Source organism: Dermochelys coriacea, chromosome 6 (genome assembly GCF_009764565.3).
Source record: "Dermochelys coriacea isolate rDerCor1 chromosome 6, rDerCor1.pri.v4, whole genome shotgun sequence".
Classification (NCBI taxonomy): Eukaryota; Metazoa; Chordata; order Testudines; family Dermochelyidae; genus Dermochelys; species Dermochelys coriacea.
This window is the reverse complement of record NC_050073.1, coordinates 15,573,070-15,595,049: the sequence shown is the minus strand read 5'-3', so window position 1 is coordinate 15,595,049 and position 21,980 is coordinate 15,573,070. Positions and strand designations below refer to the sequence as shown.

The window sequence follows — 21,980 nt, the reverse complement described above, 5'->3', positions numbered from 1 at the left end:
GTCGTGGGCATCCCCCAGGAAGGTGCCGGGTGCCGGTCCCAGCCCCCTGGAGGGTTCACCCAGTGCCGCCCCCAGTGGGGGATGCCAGAGGGCCGGGGGGAACCACTGGCACATCGCGGGGGGGGACCGCAGGGGTCATCGCCCTACCGCGTCCCCTTTCTCTTCCCCCCGCCCCCGCTATCGCTGCCCTCTGCGCCGCAACACGCATCCGCTTCCGCGTCGCGGGGAAATCCCTTCCACGTCGACGCGCGGCCCTCAAGATTAGCCCCGCCCCCTCCCCTCACTTCCGGAGGCTGGAGGGAGGCGCGCGCGCGCAGCCCCGCCCCGCCTGCTCAGGAACGTAACCTCTGAGAGGAAAGCGGACCTCGCGGGCTGTGCGGCGAGGCTAAAGTAGGGGCGGGGCGGGGCGGGGCGGGGCGGGGCCGGAGTAGGGGCGTGGCTACGGGCTGGAGGCGGGGGCGGGGCCGGCTCGGGGCCGGCAGGGGGGCGGGGCCTGGCAGAGGCATGTGGCGGGGCCGGGGCCGGCGCTGCGCAGGGTTCTGCAGCCCTAGCTCCGCTTCCCTAGGAGCTGCGCCGGGGCCGCCTCTGACCGGGTAAGCGCGTCCGCCGCCGCGGGAGAGGCGGGGAGCCCCATACGGCGGGGCACCGAGCCCGCGGGGCGCCTCCTATCCCCGGGCCAGGTGCTGTGTGGGCCGCTCCGTGTCTCCGCGCTGGCTGCCTCCTGCCCCAGGGGGCCGGAGCCAGGGCGGTCGCTGGGCGGCTGGGTTGGGGGGCGAGGCGTTTCGTGTCCCCCCCCCCCCCCCGGTTTAGCCCGCTGCCCGTGGGAACCGCCTGCCCCTTGGCGTGCCCGGGATTTGCACCGCTGCTCCCGGCCTTGGCAGGGGGCGGAGTTCGCGCTGCGTGTGAGGCCACCTGTCGCCGGCGGCTCTGTCTTCTCCCCGCGGCGCATTGCTCCAGGTGCGTGTCGTGGCCAAGCAACGCCAGGCCACCTGCCTGGCCGGGGGTGGAGACAAGACCTGGGGCTGGGCAAAGGTGCTCTGGAGAGTGACGCTCTCTATCCCACACGCGCAGGGCCTGCAGCGGTAGTGTCTGAGCCGCTGTCCCTGTGCCGCCACAGGGACCGGGTCCAATTAAGTGTGTGCCTGGGCACTGAACTGGAAGTACCACGTCTAGGAGTAGGTGGGTAGTTCAGGGTCCAAGCTCATTGATTCCTGGGCCCTCTTCCTTGAGGCTGAAGATTGTCACTTAATATGGTGGCTCACACCTTGTCTACACTAGAATTTACATCAGTATAAATTATGTTGTTCAGCCATGTGGATTATTCACACCTGAAGTTATATTGAGCTAAGCGCCTATGTGGGCAGGAGAGCTGATAGAATAATTAAGCCAAGGGGAGAGCTCTCTCCAGCTGGCTTAGAGCAGGGGTTGGCAACCTTCGGCATGCAGCCCATCAGGGTAATCTGCTGGCGGGCTACGAGACGTTTTGTTTACATTGACCATCCACGGGCACAGCTCCCCCACAGCTCCCATTGTCTGGGAACAGCAAACTGCGGCCACTGGGAGCCACAGCGGGTCGTGCCTGCGGACAGTCAACATAAACAAAATGTCTCTCGGCCTGCCTTTGGATTACCCTGATGGGCTGTGTGCCAAAGGCTGGCAACCCCTGGCTTAGAGCACTTTCACCAGAAATGCCACAGCTGCATTGGTGCAACTGTGCTGCTGTAGCCTTAGTGACTATGGACACTTGACAACTAGAAAATGGGCAATGACCAGGCCCAAGAGCAGTGCCAGCGCTAGGTATAATCAGACTGAGCAATTGCTTGGGGCCCACTATTTGCTTTTTAGTATGTGATGTATGTGTGGGGTGGGGGGGGCAAAATATTCATGCTTAAGACCCCCAGTGAGCTAGCACTGTCTCTGCCTAAGAGTAAATGTGTGTGAAATGGATAGTCAGTATAGCTTGCAAATTCTGTTAAGCTTGTCTTATGTCAGCATGTGAATCCTGAGGAAAATGGTTTGTCCTTCAGTTTTTGATTAGGCCTTTGCTTACTATCCAAGCGGCATGTATTGCCCAAGTCTGACAGTAGGATTCTGGCCTGTGTCCTTTGAGGATGGGGTGATTTTATTCAGCTGATTTTTAAAACAAAAATCATTTTAAACTGATTGATTATTTAGAAGGTGATGTGGTCAGAGGTCCATTAACCAACTTCAGTATCTAGGCAATTAAACCACAACGTGTAAGGGTCTCGGAACAATGTAAATGGTTTCCTCCTACCAGTACTGTAGTCTCTTGGACTGTGAACTCTATAGTTAAGACTGGAACTTAAATTATCTTCTATGTAAGTGAAAGCAGACTGTTAGAAAATTCACAGAAACTTTCTTTTTAGAATGGAATTTTCCTTTTCCGGGGGGGGGGGGCGGCAGAGGGAGGGAGAAGACCTAAGGAAAATTCCTTATTTTTTTTTTTTAAGTTCCATTTTGAATGACTTGTAGACAGTGTTTTAATTTTTGTATTTCCTCTAAGTGTCTGAACTTTTTAAAATTTTAGGCCCTATTTCTGCAGACTTGATTACATGTTTAATTTTCTGAGTGAGTTTTCATGTTGAAACCAGTGGGACTACACACAAGCATAAAGTTAAGCAATGTTTAAAGCCCCAAATATTTGTTGATTTGGGTCTTTAAAATTCATGCAAAGCTAGTCCTTAATGATGACCACCAGATCAGTAATGGATATCTTGTAAGCCAAATCCAGCCTACTGGGCTCCCAAGTCCTGTCCTCCCAGATAAATGTCCCTGTCACCTGTAATGCACACAACTCCCAACTACCTTCTCACTAGAAGAGTACCTGAAAATATAGCCAGCAAGTGCCTTTAGCAGATCACTTCTACTAATGGCTTAACAAACTTTTATGTAAGAATCCCTTGCATTCAGTCAAAAATGGTGCAAAGAGCTTAATATCAAGTTCATTAAGGCCAGTGGTCATAAACCGCTTTAATTATATCACTTGGGCATGTTCACACAACGCTCCATGTGTTGGCAGAGCGCATCCACAGTTGGTGCTCTAGCATCAACAGAGGGAGCAGTGCACCATGAGTAGCTATACCACAGTAAATTGCCACCTTCTGCTAAGAATTCTGGGAATGGATCACAGTGTATCATGGAGGTGGGATCATTGCCCCCATGATGCAGTTTTCTCCATCCCATAATTCCAAGGGCTTTCAACCGCATTTTTGCGCCATTTTTCAACTGCCCTTGTAAACTTTGTGCCTGCCATTTCTGCCTGAAAGCATGGATCCTGCACTGCTCGCCAGTCTTGTGAGAAGCGTTATGAACACAACCTGGCTGATCCTGCAGTATTTCATGAACTGCAGATCTGAACAGGAATCTATGCTGCCTGCCCTGCTGGGTGCCATGGAAAGAAACAATTCAAGATCGATGTTGGTATTCATGGAGCAGCTGCACACGGTGGACTGTCGCTATTGGGCCCAGGAAACAAGCACCAAGTGGTGGGATAAGATTGTGATGCCGGTATGGGATGACGAGCAGTGACCACAGAACTTTTGGATGCATGAAGCCACCTTCTTTGAACTGTGTGGAGCTTGTCCCCACCCTGTGGTGCAAGGACACCAAAACGAGGACTCCCCTAATGGTGTAAAAGCAAGTTGCGATCACTGTGTGGAAGGTGGCAATTCCAGACTACTACTGTTCAGTTGCGAATCAGTTTGGAGTTGTAAAGTCCACTGTGGGGGTTGCGGTGATGCAAGTGTGGAGGGCCATTAATCGCTTCCTGCTATGAAGGACTGCAAGTCTGGGTAATGTGTAGGAAATAGTGGATGGCTTTGTGGCAATTGGATTCCCTAACTGTGGCGGGGAATAGATAGTGCACCGATTCCAATTTTAGCCCCAGACCATCTCGTGATGGAGTACATCAACAGAAAGGGCTACTTTTCTGTGGTATTGCAGGCACTGGTGGATCACAGAGATTGTTTCACTGACATTAATGCAGGGTAGTCAGGGAAGGTGCATGGTGCATGCATCTTCAGAAACACTGGCTTGTATAGAAAGCTGCATACAGGAACTTTCTTCCCAGACAAGAAGATTCCAATAGGGGATGTTGAAATGCCCATAGTGATCCTGGGAGAACCAGCCTATCCTTTACTCCCGTGGCTCACAAAACCCTACACCTGAAACCTTAGCAGCAGCAAGGAGTGCTTCAATTACAGGCTCAGCAGGTGCAGAATGCATTTGGCAGATTAAAGGGTTGCTGGTGGTGCCTTTCTGGCAGGTTAGATCTCAATGAGGAAAATATTCCCATGGGCGTAGCAGTCTGCTGTGCTCTGCATAACATTTGTGAAGCCAAGGGAGAAAAGTTTCCCTGGGATGGAGTGTTGAGATGGATTCTTGGGTGTCTGATTTTGAGCAGCCAGACTCTAGGGCTATTAGAGTGGATCAGTGGGGGGCTGTTTGAATCAGGGATGCTTTGAAGCAGCATTTTGACAGAGCCCCAGTAACGTGTCTTTCTGTAATGAATTGAGGTATTGTTTACTCACCACCTTGAATGACCCCTGTAATGATTCCTGTCTGAGCATTAATTGTAGTCTGCAAATGTGCCAATTGATACTTTTTATGAATTTCTGTTGAAACCACCCTTTGTCAGTCACAAATCAACAATCACTGTCTTTATCAGATTCACTTTTTATTAAACCAGCAATACACGGATTAACGTTTCCTACAAGGGACATGATCGTGAGCAGCACTCTCTGAAGTGAGGATCTCACAGCTGCATGTAAGTCCATCTGTCATTCTGGGAAATATTCCTGGAGGGGGGGAGAGCAAGGAGTACTGCAAAATGCTGTTAACATGAGAGGAATGTGTGTGGGGAGTTTGGGGACAGCAAGGAAGGCAGTTCTGTATGGGCTGCAGGGAGATTCGAGCACACATGTATTCCACCTGTAGCGCAATCGGGGACCTCAGCATCTCTGGTCCTCCAGGAGCTTTATCATTTTCTACTGACCCTGACTCCTCTCTTGGCTATCCATTTGTAGTTTCTTGTTTGTTGTCTCTCTCCATGCTCTGTGCTTGCTATCGGCCTGATCTGATGTTTCAGAAGTTGCTACAATCATGTCCTCCATACTCCTTGTTCACCTCCTCATCTGAGAGAGGTTTTCTGCTGGTGTGTAGGAGCTGGCCCTCAAAGGCACATCTGCAGAAGCAAAAGACACAAGAGAGTCAATATTGTGTGTGCATTCATAGTTTTGAATCATAAAAGTTACATACGCATCTTTCTCACTTTCCCTTGGCAAGCCCGCAGTACGGCCAGAGTACTAAACATGGTGAATCCAGCCTGGCGGTCAGAGTGCAAGATGGAACAAAGGGTCTGTACTAGCACCTGGGGACACCATTCTGAATATTGGTACCATTTTCCATAGGCAACGGTGATGGAAGCTGAAATAGTGTACTGCTTGAGACTGGGTCCCTATGCTGCTCATTTGTGTGCTGCTTTGGTTCCTCAAGAAGTAATTGCTGATTTTCATGGCAAAGTTTTCTACAGTATGGGAACAAAGCAGCTTTGCCGAGGAACTTTCGGCAGAGGATTGCAGAGTATCTGTAAGAAAGTTTTTTAAAGATCTTTATGAAGGACTTCTGGGAGATCTGTGTGCATTAACAAACTTTTCCGCAGGTCCTTACTGCATAGCTGCACAGGGGGATGCAAACAGTACCCATTGTTGTTAATTTTGTTCCCTTCTCCCATGTGCACCATGTAACAAAATAAAGGACACCTCTACCTCATGTATCTGTACACTATCAAAGAAAAATGAGTACTTACCGGAGCTCCCCTCTCCTGCTTCCCGCACTCCAGAGCTGGACTGGCAGGGCTAGCTAGCCTCTTCTCATCCATGCCATGAGCAGTCTGCTCGTAGGTGTCAAAGTTCCTACTGTTGGATCGGAGCTGCAACTGCACAGCCTCCTCTCTCCACAGATCCAGCAATTCCTGGGTATTTAAATGGGGAGGGGGCCACATGTCTGTGTACCTGGCTGCAGGGCAGCGGAGTAGGAACCGCTTACCAGAGCAATCATGATGGGCATTGTGGGACACCTCCTGGAGGCCATGTAGGGTGAGATAAGCAAGCGCGGTGTCTACACTGACACTGATTCGCTCTAACTTTGTCGCAAAAAGCTGCATGCTGCTTGTCAAGGTGGCTTTATTATGGCAGCATAGCAGGAGAGTTAAATCGGCGAGAGAAGCATTGTTATATCCACAAAACCAGAACACTGCTGTGTAGACAAGGCCTAAGAGTTACTGGAATGGTGTTTTGCATAATGTTAAGCTGGCCTTTTTTTCACCTACCTTTTTATCCTTACTCATCTGAATTAAAGCTTTCAATAGGTTTGATTGGATCCTGTACAAGCCAGCAAGAAAAACCTACAAGACTCTGCTAGACACATAGTAGAAGAGCAAAGCCATTTTCAAAGCTTTTACATGTAACATCATGCAGAGAGATTTCTTTGCTGTGGATTTCACTCTGACAAATTCAGTGAATCTCTTAGTGTTTTTCAAAGATTGGGTCGTGACCCAGTACTGGCATATCCGGCACTGGGTTGCTCTGGTCTGGTTAAAATTCCCATCAGCAGTGGTGCCCAGCTAAGGCAGGGTAGTCCATACCTGTTCCGACACCATGCTGCACTCCAGAAGCGGCCAGCAGCAAGTCCTTCCGGGGCTCAGCACAGTCGATGGTGCCAGGACAGCCGGAGGTAAATCTGCATCTCTGCCCCAGCCCTGAGCCCCTCCAAACCTTGAACCCCTTCCTGCACCCCAATCCCCTCATCCTTGGCCCCACCCCAGAGCCTGCATCCCCGCATCCCAACCCTCTGTCCCAGCCCAGAGCCCCTCCCAAACCCCTCACTCCCAGCTCTGTTGGGTCACGGGCATCAACAATTTGATCCCTGTGTGGAGGGATAGCTCAGTGGTTTGAGCATTGGCCTGCTAAACCCAGGATTGTGAGTCCAATCCTTGAGGGGGCCATTTAGGGATCTGGGGCAAAAATTGGGGGTTGGTCCTGCTTTGAGCTGGGGGTTGGACTAGATGACCTCCTGAGGTCCCTTCCAGCCCTGATATTCTATGATGATTTTCTTCAACTGGGTCCCCAGGAAGAAAAGTTTGAAAACCACTGTGCTAGGGAATATCTTGCATGATTATGCCTCCAAGCACACAACAGAGACTAGTTTAGAGACTGCTTCTTGTGTGAAATCTACTGTAGACCTTAACCTTTGATAGGTGCCTGTAGAAGACAGCATTTGCTGAGTACATCCTGGTTTCCCATGTCTGTTTTAACTTGCATGAAGTTCTGCGTTCTAATGATGGTTCTCTGTGACTTGGTGCGGGCCCTTGGACATTCTGGGGCTAATATTTAACTGTTTCTTGGCAGTGCAATGAAGATTTGGTAAGGTTTGTAAACCACTATGTGAGCACTAACGATTTAGTTGTACTCAGCTACTATTGCAGGGTGTGCCAGGACTGTACCTTGGTTGGACAAGCTGAGGTTAAGCAGCATTATGGGGTAGAATTTTTTGTGGAGCCTTCTTTGTTTTTTCTTCACTTTCAAATGTTAGTTGTCTTATACCTACAGCATACCTGATAATGTCAGTCTGAATTAATGGATATGTATTGTAAACCTTAATTATGTCTTCGGAAAAATCTTGAAATAAGAGAGAGTTACCCCCCTGTCCTCTCCCCAGCTCACATAAGTCAAGAGGACCTGTCCAAATCATTTTGGATTTCCCTTCAAATTCTCCTTGGTCTAAGAATAACCCTAATACATTTTAGGCAGAAAGACACTTTTCTTGAAAACTTAATGTGGGTAGGAGTCACAATCAATGTTCGCTCTAATTTTTGACAGGCTGTGTGCACAAAAAATTTCTTCTGTGCAAATTTTTGTGCACGCCATGTTTCGCCATATGCGCGGGGTTTAGCATCTGTTCACGCGCGCACAGCTTAGAGGGAACAGTGGTCACAATCAGGAGAAATAGCTCTCAGCCTTATCTAATGTCAATAATTTGGCTTCCTAAGCTTTCCCTTACTCTTCTCTCCTTACTCAAGTGTTATGTTTCTGCTAACTCCTTTGTTGCCTGGCTTCCTTGTTCATACATGTAATGTGTCATAGCCTCCATTCATGGAAATTGTTGCACTCAGCTATTGACCTTTATGATGATGTCATCCATTACTGTGTATTTAGCCCTAGGAAGTCTGCTTTCCTCTAGTCATTCTTGGATATAAACCATAATCCAAATGAACAGAGAAACTTTGCTGCCTCTACTGGAAACATCACTGGCAGTGCATCTAAGATCAGATCATCTTTGCTACAGAAGATGGGGCTGACATATTGTTGATACTAGACTGATTTGTGGCAGTGTCAGTGCCACATTAATATTCTTCCTGCAATTTCAGTTGGACACTGTATTCTTTTTGGTCTATTGATGTGTGCTGTTAAGCAATGGCTGCTTTCCACTTCAGCAGTGGCTGCATTTCAGTCCTGGTTGAGATGGTCTCTCAGGGCAGTTGAAATCTGTTTAAGTGTGTTGGAATGTTAGACTTCTTTAGAAACCCTAAATTTTTTTTTTAACGCTTAAAGGTGAGGGTCCCTGGTATGCTCTTGTACATAGTTCATGAAAGGCAACATGGTGCGAAGGAATGAACAGAGGACCGAGGGTCAGGAACTCCAGAGTTCTAATTGCAGGTTTGCCATTTATTTGCTGAATAAGCTAGGACAAGTCATTTTACCTCTTCAAACTTGTCTGGACTAGATTTTTCTCAAATATCCTACTTGTACTACCACCCTACATAGCCAAGAAGTCAAGGAGCAGAAGCATTAGGGAGGCACTGCAATCACTCCTGACTCTAGCAATAGAGAGCAACACCCAAGTATCCATTCTTGCCTAGCCCAAACAATTTGCCAGGGTTCTTGGGCAGCAGAGAAAAAAATGGGAAGAAATGAATTTTGAGGGTCAGTGGCAGAAAATGTCTGATGCAATCTGACTCTACATTTAAAAAAAAAAACTCTACAAGCATGTACCACTGTCACAAAGGAAGCAAAAAGAGCCTCATCTCTGCTGCGGGGGCAGCAAAGTTGCACCTTCCTAGATGGTCTCGGTCATATGTGCAGTGTGACACACAGTGCATCTGTGTATCTTCAAGTTGCATCTGTTCACAATGTTGTGAATTTTGCTAAGGTGTTAGTTATCGGTTGGATCTGATTACCTGTCTGAAAAGCAAGTTAATCTTCAAAAATCAAGGTGTTTTTGATTTTCTCTGTGTGTTGCTCTGTGTGGTGTTTGTCCCCTTGTGCCTAAGTACATCTCTTGTAGCCTTAATTTGAGGAGCCTCAGATTACTGTATCTTGTCTCAGAGTAGCAGCCGTGTTAGTCTGTATTCGCAAAAAGAAAAGGAGTACTTGTGGCACCTTAGAGACTAACAAATTTATTAGAGCATAAGCTTTCGTGAGCTACAGCTCACTTCATCGGATGCATTTGGTGGAAAAAACAGAGGAGAGATTTATATACACACACACACAGAGAACATGAAACAATGGGTTTATCATACACACTGTAAGGAGAGTGATCACTTAAGATAAGCCATCACCAACAGCAGGGGGGGGAAGGAGGAAAACCTTTCATGGTGACAAGCAGGTAGGCTAATTCCAGCAGTTAACAAGAATATCAGAGGAACAGTGGGGGGTGGGGTGGGAGGGAGAAATACCATGGGGAAATAGTTTTACTTTGTGTAATGACTCATCCATTCCCAGTCTCTATTCAAGCCTAAGTTAATTGTATCCAGTTTGCAAATTAATTCCAATTCAGCAGTCTCTCGTTGGAGTCTGTTTTTGAAGCTTTTTTGTTGAAGTATAGCCACTCTTAGGTCTGTGATCGAGTGACCAGAGAGATTGAAGTGTTCTCCAACTGGTTTTTGAATGTTATAATTCTTGACGTCTGATTTGTGTCCATTCATTCTTTTACGTAGAGACTGTCCAGTTTGGCCAATGTACATGGCAGAGGGGCATTGCTGGCACATGATGGCATATATCACATTGGTAGATGCACAGGTGAACGAGCCTCTGATGGTGTGGCTGATGTGATTAGGCCCTATGATGGTATCCCCTGAATAGATATGTGGACAGAGTTGGCAACGGGCTTTGTTGCAAGGATAGGTTCCTGGGTTAGTGGTTCTGTTGTGTGGTGTGTGGTTGCTGGTGAGTATTTGCTTCAGATTGGGGGGCTGTCTGTAAGCAAGGACTGGTCTGTCTCCCAAGATCTGAGAGAGCGATGGCTCGTCCTTCAGGATAGGTTGTAGATCCTTGATGATGCGTTGGAGGGGTTTTAGTTGGGGGCTGAAGGTGATGGCTAGTGGCGTTCTGTTGTTTTCTTTGTTGGGCCTGTCCTGTAGTAGGTGACTTCTGGGTACTCTTCTGGCTCTGTCAATCTGTTTCTTCACTTCAGCAGGTGGGTACTGTAGTTGTAGGAATGCATGATAGAGATCTTGTAGGTGTTTGTCTCTGTCTGAGGGGTTGGAGCAAATGCGGTTATATCGTAGCGCTTGGCTGTAGACAATGGATCGAGTGGTATGATCTGGATGAAAGCTAGAGGCATGTAGGTAGGAATAGCGGTCAGTAGGTTTCCGATATAGGGTGGTGTTTATGTGACCATCGCTTATTAGCACCGTAGTGTCCAGGAAGTGGATCTCTTGTGTGGACTGGTCCAGGCTGAGGTTGATGGTGGGATGGAAATTGTTGAAATCATGGTGGAATTCCTCAAGAGCTTCTTTTCCATGGGTCCAGATGATGAAGATGTCATCAATGTAGCGCAAGTAGAGTAGGGGCATTAGGGGACGAGAGCTGAGGAAGCGTTGTTCTAAGTCAGCCATAAAAATGTTGGCATACTGTGGGGCCATGCGGGTACCCATCGCAGTGCCGCTGATTTGAAGGTATACATTGTCACCAATGTGAAATAGTTATGGGTCAGGACAAAGTCACAAAGTTCTGCCACCAGGTTAGCCGTGACAGTATCGGGGATACTGTTCCTGACGGCTTGTAGTCCATCTTTGTGTGGAATGTTGGTGTAGAGGGCTTCTACATCCATAGTGGCTAGGATGGTGTTTTTAGGAAGATCACCAATGGACTGTAGTTTCCTCAGGAAATCGGTGGTGTCTCGAAGATAGCTGGGAGTGCTGGTAACGAAGGGCCTGAGGAGGGAGTCTACATAGCCAGACAATCCTGCTGTCAGGGTGCCAATGCCTGAGATGATGGGGCGTCCAGGATTTCCAGGTTTATGGATCTTGGGTAGCAGATAGAATACCCCAGGTCCTGGCTCCAGGGGTGTGTCTGTGCGGATTTGTTCTTGTGCTTTTTCAGGGAGTTTCTTGAGCAAATGCTGTAGTTTCTTTTGGTAACTCTCAGTGGGATCAGAGGGTAATGGCTTGTAGAAAGTGGTGTTGGAGAGCTGCCTAGTAGCCTCTTGTTCATACTCTGACCTATTCATGATGACGACAGCACCTCCTTTGTCAGCCTTTTTGATTATGATGTCAGAGTTGTTTCTGAGGCTGTGGATGGCACTGTGTTCTGCATGGCTGAGGTTATGGGGTAAGCGATGCTGCTTTTCCACAATTTCAGCTCGTGCACGTCGGCGGAAGCAGTCTATGTAGAAATCCAGGCTGCTGTTTCGACCTTCAGGAGGAGTCCACCTAGAATCCTTCTTTTTGTAGTGTTGGCAGGAAGGTCTCTGTGGGTTAATATGTTGGTCAGAGGTGTGTTGGAAATATTCCTTGAGTCTGAGACGTCGAAAATAGGATTCTAGGTCACCACAGAACTGTATCATGTTCGCGTGTGTATGATAAACCCATTGTTTCATGTTCTCTGTGTGTGTGTGTATATAAATCTCTCCTCTGTTTTTTCCACCAAATGCATCCGATGAAGTGAGCTGTAGCTCACGAAAGCTTATGCTCTAATAAATTTGTTAGTCTCTAAGGTGCCACAAGTACTCCTTTTCTTTTTGCGAATACAGACTAACACGGCTGCTACTCTGAAACCTGTGATTATGCAAGGCACTGAATTTAGCCGTATAGAGTGGAAATCTGTCAACTTCATGAAAAAACTCGCACAGATACAGACAGACATCATCTTCCTCTCCAAATGCAAACAGATGGACATCATACCGAAAGGACTGAAGGTAAAAAATCCATTACAATCTACATACCACACAGACTATGCTGACAGCTTGTGCCACACACTCTCAAGGAAACTGCGGAACCACCTGATCAACATCCTCTACAGCAAACAGGGAAAGATTAAGAATGAGCTCTCAAAACTGGATACTCTCATAAAGAACCAACCTTCCACACAAACTTCCTCGTGGCTGGACTTTACAAAAACTAGACAAGCCATTTACAAAACACACTTTGATTCTCTACAAAAGAAAAAGGACACTAAGCTATCTAAACTACTATATGCCACAAGGGGCCACAACAATGGTTCCCGTAACCCACCCAGCAATATTGTTAATCTATCCAACTATACTCTTAGCCCAGCGGAAGAATCTGTCCTATCTCGGGGCCTCTCCTTTTGCCCCTCCACCCCCACGAACATGATACAGTTCTGTGGTGACCTAGAATCCTATTTTCGACGTCTCAGACTCAAGGAATATTTCCAACACACCTCTGACCAACATATTAACCCACAGAGACCTTCCTGCCAACACTACAAAAAGAAGGATTCTAGGTGGACTCCTCCTGAAGGTCGAAACAGCAGCCTGGATTTCTACATAGACTGCTTCCGCCGACGTGCACGAGCTGAAATTGTGGAAAAGCAGCATCGCTTACCCCATAACCTCAGCCATGCAGAACACAGTGCCATCCACAGCCTCAGAAACAACTCTGACATCATAATCAAAAAGGCTGACAAAGGAGGTGCTGTCGTCATCATGAATAGGTCAGAGTATGAACAAGAGGCTACTAGGCAGCTCTCCAACACCACTTTCTACAAGCCATTACCCTCTGATCCCACTGAGAGTTACCAAAAGAAACTACAGCATTTGCTCAAGAAACTCCCTGAAAAAGCACAAGAACAAATCCGCACAGACACACCCCTGGAGCCAGGACCTGGGGTATTCTATCTGCTACCCAAGATCCATAAACCTGGAAATCCTGGACGCCCCATCATCTCAGGCATTGGCACCCTGACAGCAGGATTGTCTGGCTATGTAGACTCCCTCCTCAGGCCCTTCGTTACCAGCACTCCCAGCTATCTTCGAGACACCACCGATTTCCTGAGGAAACTACAGTCCATTGGTGATCTTCCTAAAAACACCATCCTAGCCACTATGGATGTAGAAGCCCTCTACACCAACATTCCACACAAAGATGGACTACAAGCCGTCAGGAACAGTATCCCCGATACTGTCACGGCTAACCTGGTGGCAGAACTTTGTGACTTTGTCCTGACCCATAACTATTTCACATTTGGTGACAATGTATACCTTCAAATCAGCGGCACTGCGATGGGTACCCGCATGGCCCCACAGTATGCCAACATTTTTATGGCTGACTTAGAACAACGCTTCCTCAGCTCTCGTCCCCTAATGCCCCTACTCTACTTGCGCTACATTGATGACATCTTCATCATCTGGACCCATGGAAAAGAAGCTCTTGAGGAATTCCACCATGATTTCAACAATTTCCATCCCACCATCAACCTCAGCCTGGACCAGTCCACACAAGAGATCCACTTCCTGGACACTACGGTGCTAATAAGCGATGGTCACATAAACACCACCCTATATCGGAAACCTACTGACCGCTATTCCTACCTACATGCCTCTAGCTTTCATCCAGATCATACCACTCGATCCATTGTCTACAGCCAAGCGCTACGATATAACCGCATTTGCTCCAACCCCTCAGACAGAGACAAACACCTACAAGATCTCTATCATGCATTCCTACAACTACAGTACCCACCTGCTGAAGTGAAGAAACAGATTGACAGAGCCAGAAGAGTACCCAGAAGTCACCTACTACAGGACAGGCCCAACAAAGAAAACAACAGAACGCCACTAGCCATCACCTTCAGCCCCCAACTAAAACCTCTCCAACGCATCATCAAGGATCTACAACCTATCCTGAAGGACGAGCCATCGCTCTCTCAGATCTTGGGAGACAGACCAGTCCTTGCTTACAGACAGCCCCCCAATCTGAAGCAAATACTCACCAGCAACCACACACCACACAACAGAACCACTAACCCAGGAACCTATCCTTGCAACAAAGCCCGTTGCCAACTCTGTCCACATATCTATTCAGGGGATACCATCATAGGGCCTAATCACATCAGCCACACCATCAGAGGCTCGTTCACCTGTGCATCTACCAATGTGATATATGCCATCATGTGCCAGCAATGCCCCTCTGCCATGTACATTGGCCAAACTGGACAGTCTCTACGTAAAAGAATGAATGGACACAAATCAGACGTCAAGAATTATAACATTCAAAAACCAGTTGGAGAACACTTCAATCTCTCTGGTCACTCGATCACAGACCTAAGAGTGGCTATACTTCAACAAAAAAGCTTCAAAAACAGACTCCAACGAGAGACTGCTGAATTGGAATTAATTTGCAAACTGGATACAATTAACTTAGGCTTGAATAGAGACTGGGAATGGATGAGTCATTACACAAAGTAAAACTATTTCCCCATGGTATTTCTCCCTCCCACCCCACCCCCCACTGTTCCTCTGATATTCTTGTTAACTGCTGGAATTAGCCTACCTGCTTGTCACCATGAAAGGTTTTCCTCCTTCCCCCCCCTGCTGTTGGTGATGGCTTATCTTAAGTGATCACTCTCCTTACAGTGTGTATGATAAACCCATTGTTTCATGTTCTCTGTGTGTGTGTGTATATAAATCTCTCCTCTGTTTTTTCCACCAAATGCATCCGATGAAGTGAGCTGTAGCTCACGAAAGCTTATGCTCTAATAAATTTGTTAGTCTCTAAGGTGCCACAAGTACTCCTTTTCTTTTTGTATCTTGTCTGGAGCAGCTCAGGCCCAGTATGCAGGAATAGCTAAGTAAGTTTGTATTGGGTATCCTTAGCCTTGGTACTACAGTAACTCCTTGCTTAACATGGTAGTTATGTTCCTGAAAAATGCTACTTTTAAGTGAAACGATGTTAAGCGAATCTAATTTCCCCATAAGAATTAATGTAAATTGAGGGGGGGGGGTTAGGTTCCAGGGAAATTTTTTTCGCCTGACCAAAGACTATATTTTATATATTTATATATATAAAACACACACACTATAAGTTTTAAACAAACAATTTAATACTGTACACAGCAATGATGATTGTGAAGCTTGGTTAAGGTGGTGAAGTAAGAGGGTGGGATGTTTCCCAGGGAATACCTTACTGCTAAATGAGCCCTCGAGGGTTAACACATTATTAATGTAGCCTCATACTCTACAAGGCAGCAATAATGGAGCGAAGGGAGACAGTATGGAAGAGAGAGACAGAGACACACCGTGTGTGTGTGTGTGTGTGTGTGTGAGAGAGAGAGAGAGAGAGAGAGAGAGAGAGAGAGAGAGAGATGGGCATTGCCCCTTTAAGTATGCTGACCCCACTCTAAGTACATTGCCTTTTTAAGTAGATCAGCAAGCTCCCTCTGTCCTGAGCTCTGTCATGGGTCTCTTCTCCCCCCCCACGTCCGCTGCCAGAAATGGGGTAAAGTAGCAGGTGGGAGGGGAACACTCTGACATTAGCACCCCTCTTCTTCTCTTCCCCCTTCCCCCCCCCCCAATTCCCCGCACAGCAAGCAAGAGGCTCCCAGGAGCAGCTCAGGCAGTGGGGGGAGGGACAGCTGAACTTCCTGGCATTTGATAGCCTTCTGGGCGGCTGCCGCACAGGGAACATAGGGGAGCAGGGAGCTGTTAGGGGGGCTGCTGGTCCACCCTGGTTCCAAGCCTCCACCACTAGCTCCAACGGACTGCTTTTCCTGCAAGCAGTGGACAAAACAGGCGGCTGCCAAATAACGTTATTAGGCAGCATTGTGCAACTTTAAACGAGCATGTTCTTTAACTGATCAGCAACTTAACAATGTTAACTGGGATGACTTTAAGTGAGGAGTTGCTGTACTAGTTTTTGAAGTATTAAATCAGCCTAGACCTTTATTTTATGTATCTTTTGCATTTAATTTTCTTTTTTTTGCAAGCATCATTCACCCATAAAACTAAAATCCATCCTAGCTCTTTTCTATCCTGACATATGTGGAGGAAAGAGGATGGTCTGTTTGTTCCTATGCTCATAAACTCCTTGTTTGCCTCCTAAAGAAAGAGGTTCATCAAACTTCCTTAGTGACCTCTACCGCTTAAGCTAATCATAATTGCCCCACTGTTACCTTGTGCCCCACCTGTCTGTTTTGTTACACTTGGATGGTAAGCTTTTGGGACAGGGGCCATCTTTTTATAGTTTGTATAGTGCATAGCACAAAGGGGCCACAATCTCTGACTTGGGCCTCTCGGGGCTTCTGTAATATGAAAAGTAATCATGAAAATTCCCAGAGTCTGTTAGCGCACAGGGGAACAGAACAGAACTTGAGAGTCTATAGGGTTCTAGTCCCTATTTTGGGACTGGCTTGCTGCAAGACCTTGAGAATCACTTTTGCTTTCATTTAGCAGAACACTTGAGCATGTGCTTTAGGGCTTGCCTATATGCAAAAGTTATACTGGTTTAACTTAAATTGGTATAAAAAATGGCTCTGTTAGACTGATGCAAATCCTTGTGTGGATGCTTACCTCAGTTTAGCTTACATAGTGTCTAAACAGTGGTTGCACTGGTCTAGCTATATCTGGTTTTAAATTGATTTTAAGTTAAACTAGTGCAACTTCTGTGTGTAGACCAGGACATCTCATTAGTTCAGTAGGATTTAAACATGTGCTTTGCTAAATCCTGGCCTTCATCCCTTTCTGTTGAAAAACAGGATAAACTTTCCCCCACCCCCTCTTTTTATAAAATGCTTTCATAGTCTGAGTGCAAGCACTACAGAAGTACAAAGTGTTATTTTCTACATTTATTCTGAGTTTGCAGGTGTTGAAAGCTTTCTGCTGTAGCTCTTATGAATCCTGGCTTATGTTTGTTCTGTTTTCCACTGCAGGCCCAACACATTCCTCCTGTCAGCAAGAATGCAGTTAAGAGTGCATGCATTGTGAGTTTCCACCATCAAAAGGATTTTTGAGTCCATCTGGACCCACTCAGAACTGCTGTGGAACAAGTCCAAGGGGAGAGGATTTGGGGCCTGTGCGTCAAGTCCAGTAAGTCATCAGAATGACTCCTGTGACATTCATCTGAGCTGCTTGCACTATATCCTGGCTTTTCATTTTGCCTCAAACCCAGAATGCTATTTAAACCTAGTGGGTGTTTTTTAGATATTAAAAACACAAGGGAAGTAGAACAATCTTTCCTAGAAGTTTCTAAAACTGCTTTAATGATCCTTTGGCTAGATCTGTGCTTTCATATCAAAGGTAGGCACTGAACTGGATTTTGAGAGAGACCTGGCTTCAATGCCCACCTCTGCCACAAACACACCTGTATGACTGTGGGCAAGTCACTCTGACTTCCTGTGCCTCAGTTCCCCATCTGTAAAATGGGTATCCTACTTTGTCTATTTAGACCATAAGCTCTTTGTGGCAGAGACTGTGTCTTATGGGTATGTGCAGCACCTAGTGCAATGGGATCCCACCCAGTCTCTTTGTTGGGGGGGCCTTTAAGTGCAACTGTAATACAAATAATATTTTGCTCTAATTTTGTGAATGTGATCTGCAGTTGGGTGATATAATCACATCTAATAGCAAAGGAAAATTAGTTTAATTTTTTCTCATTACATTTTTGTTCTCATATTTACCTTAACACCAACGGGAAGCTGCTGTCTTGACAGTGTAAGGATGCAAACTGGAGTGGGCTAGAAACACCTTGTGAGAAGGTGTAAGAATTGCTCTGAAGAGAGTATATGCGCGCGCGCGCTCTCTCTCTCTCTCTCACACTCTCACTTCTTGAGCTGAGGCTTTATTAGTAGCTTAAATAATAGAATATAAACATCAATCTAAAGTTTTCTTTGAAGTGTGGTTCTCCAAGGGTTTTCCCTGCAGCGGCCCTCTGTATTGTAGTTCCTAGTGTCCTTTTACCTCTAAGAAATGCTCTAGATTCTAGTAAATCCTGGTTGACTCTAACAAGGTGCATCTCTCGGCATGGGTTAGCAGTAACTTCTCTGTATCTTTATGTATGGGTCTAGCACCCTGGCTTAACAGAAAAGCCATGTATTTCTCTGTAGTTTTTTAGAAAGCATGACCTTCATACATGCTTTAGATTGAAAAGCTTGACATCCTAGTTACTAATAATTAAAAAGTAGTTTTTGGATTCTGTATGTGCGCATGTTTCCATGTGACAAATCCCTTTGAAGGACTGAGCTCTTATTAGTACGCTTTATTATCTGACTCTGTCTGAGAAAAGGAGACGGACAACTAAAATTCACAAGAATACTTATACATAATAAGAAACCAAGTCTTATAACTAATCAGTGAAGATATTTCCATTTCCCCTAAAGTTACACAAGTGAAATCGGGGGCGGGGGGATTCAATCAGTTGTTGCTTCCATTTGAGATATCTGTGGAAACCCTTATCCCTAGGTGATCAAATGGTCCCTTCCGGCCTTAAATCTATGAATCTTTCTGTACCACTTTGTTAGTATAATTAGTTGGGCATTGCTAGTGGATGTTACTCAGAATGACTTGTTCTGAGCGATTACATGCAGGTTCCACTTTGTATTTCTTTGGTAAAAAACTTTTTCGATAAGGCTCATAAGAGTGTCAGGTGTGTGAATGTTTTCTATTCACATTCTGTTCTGAACAGGGCTTAAAAACAAAGTGTATTAGTACATGGATCTGTGACTATTACCTGGAAATCATTCATTCTCTCTCTCAAGCAGGGCTTTGTTTCAGAATCAGGAGTATCATTAACTTGAAAAAACAAGAACTTCTCCCTCATCCATCTAGGTAACATGCTGAATTGCTTCTGTGTACAGCAACATCATACCACTTTTTGGGACAAGAAATCCAAGTAACTGCTGTAACCCAGTGCCATCTTTATTTGTATAGGTTCTGAGTCAGGACAGCATCTGAACATATGCATAATGCTGTCACAATGAAGGTCAGTCTGATTCAGATATTTGCTCTGTGTAGTGCTTAGTGGTCTGGGATGGAAAGAGGTAAGGCCTTGAAGTAAATTTAAGACTTTTTTTTAAATTATTTGTAGTGGGTGGTGTTTAGTCAACTGATGTATGAGGTTCTGTATTCGGACCTTTGCTGTCATTGGGATTCATAGGGGGTTGATGCAATTTTTGAATTCTGTGTCCATAGGGAAGCAATAGTTACGGAAGGACTTTAGAAAGGAAACAAATGTGAAAATGTGGATGTAACTCTTTTAAATTTCATACCTTTTGCAGCATGCTTGTAATACTGGTTCATTTGTTTGGTTTTTGATAGAAAATTTTACATCAAAAGCCTCTGCTTAAGGAAATTTCAATTACTGGGAGAGGAAATGAATTGCTTCTGCCATTAGTATTGTGCATCAGTGAGGGCTAGATGAGCCATTCCTAATGAAGACTGTATTTTGGAAATTGAGTTTTTCCTCTGTAAATTTTCTCTCCTGTGAGATGTAATAGTTGATAAAACATTTTTTTGATTAAATTCATTTTTTATTTAATCTGGTATCTACTTGGTTACAAGATATAATTTTGTATATTGCTTAACTTTGGAAGATGCTTGGAGAACAGCTGGTCTCTTAATCTGAAACCTACTAGGTGCTCACTAAAGGTGTTAATTCCGCTCTCTGTTAGTTAACTTTCCTACCTGTCCTGGGACACTCAAAAGATTCTTTGAGGCTTGTGGATACGTTGGGTCATAGCCTCATGCGACATCACTAATCAAGTGCTTCAAGTATCTTGCCTGGGACTTCCAACAAAGTGTGGATCTAATAGTCTTGATTTTTTTCAATAAGAACCTCTTTCACCCGCTTGTGGCACCTTAGAGACTAACAAATTTATTTGAGCATAAGATTTGTGAGCTACAGCTCACTTCATCGGATGCATCCGATGAAGTGAGCTGTAGCTCACGAAAGCTTATGCTCAAATAAATTTGTTAGTCTCTAAGGTGTCACAAGTACTCCTTTTCTTTTTGCGAATACAGACTAACACAGCTGCTACTCTGAAACCTTTCACCTGCTTGTTAATTTATGTTTGAGATCATCTTTGTATATTGAAAAGGGTAAAACAAATGTTGTTTTTTGCTTTTTAGTTCCTCTTAAAAACTCTGACAATGGCCATCCAGGCATAGGGTAGTCGCTTAACAAAAAAACCAAACCACTGATTCCAGGAAGAGCTGATATACAAATCTGATGGGGGGTTGGGGGCAGAAAGAGTAGAATCTGAAAGATACTCAGATACCATGTTTGAAATGGATGCAAGTTTATGATCAATATTTATGCAAACTAGAACTGCACTTTGCATGTATACCCCAAAAAATACCAGTAACTGATGTATTTTATTTTATTATACACAATGATGTGTTTAAAATGGGTAGGTTCAGTGTCATGGCTGTACCCTCTGTGCCTTTCAGTCTTAATTGCATAGTCCCCACCGCTGTAGTATCTGAGCACCTCATGATCTTCAATGTATTTGTCCACATAACACCCCTGTGAGTGCTACTATCCCTTTCTTACAGATGGGGACCTGAGCCACAGAGAGACAAAGTGACTTGCCCCCAGTCACCCAGGAAGTCTGTGGTGGAGCTGTGAACTGAGCCCTGGTCAGTGCCTTATCCCTTGGTTCTCAACCTTTCCAGACTACTGTATGTACCCCTTTCAGGAGTCTGATTTGTTTTGCTTACCCCCAGGTTTCACCTCACTTAAAAACCACTTGTTTACAAATCAGACATAAGACAAAAGTGTCACAGTACACTATTACTGAAAGATTGCTTACTTATTTTTACCAGATGTATAAAATAAATCATTTGGAATATAAATATTATACTTGCATTTCAGTGTATAGTATAGAGAGCACTATAAAGTCATTGTCTGTGTGAAATTTCAGTTTGTACTGATTTCGCTAGTGCGTTTTTACATAGCCTGTTGTAAAACTAGGCCAAATATCTAGATGAGTTGATGTACCTCCTGAAAGACTCCTGTGTACCCCCGGGGTACAAATACCTCTGGTTGAGGACCACTGGCAACAGACCATGCTTCTCCTCATACTTTTACAGCAAAAGGGGAGAGGCAAGCAGCATTTTCACAGGACGGATGTGTGCAGGAAACCAACATAATACGCTGCTTCCAAAAGTCCCTTAGGTGCTGAGTCCTGGTTAGCATGTGATAAGCATCCCACAGTGAAGTGTCTGAGCACAGCTCCCAGAAAAGCAGTTCCACCTGTGCATCTATGTAGGTAGCAGAGAGAGTTATTTAGGGCAGTGTTTTCAACACTTCGCTGTCTGTGTGTGCTTGTGGAAGCCTGGCAAATGAACACACACGTACTGCGCAGGCAACTGGGCACAGAAATAGAAGCATGTGACCCACTTGAAACTTATGTAAATATACACACCATTACCTTCACTATGCAAATATGGAGGGAGCTACATTCAGTTGCACCTTTTGCACTATTTCTGTTTAAAACCGAATGAGCAACTTCTGTATTGGCTGGTCAGCAGCAGCTCTGACTGAGCATTGTTAAATTTAATTAAGATTGCATGGTAGGTGTAAGCCTTGAAACTAAAGCAATGTCAGCGATCTGCCTGAAAATCTTTGCCCATGTAAGGCTGAATTAGAATGACTAACTGAGCGAAGTTTAAAAGCGCTAAGTGTGTCTAGCTTGATTTAATTTTTAAGAGTTAAAGTATAGATCTGT

At 45.5% G+C, this 21,980-nt stretch overlaps 1 long non-coding RNA gene across 1 annotated transcript; it reads left to right on the top strand.

Annotated features, from left to right (window-relative positions):
• Positions 1 to 463: 463 nt before the first annotated feature.
• Positions 464 to 20,077, top strand: LOC119857840. Its single transcript, XR_005293716.2, has 3 exons — positions 464 to 593; positions 17,187 to 17,343; positions 19,081 to 20,077. It is a non-coding gene; the product is annotated as an uncharacterized LOC119857840 (long non-coding RNA).
• The last annotated feature ends 1,903 nt before the right edge of the window (positions 20,078 to 21,980 follow it).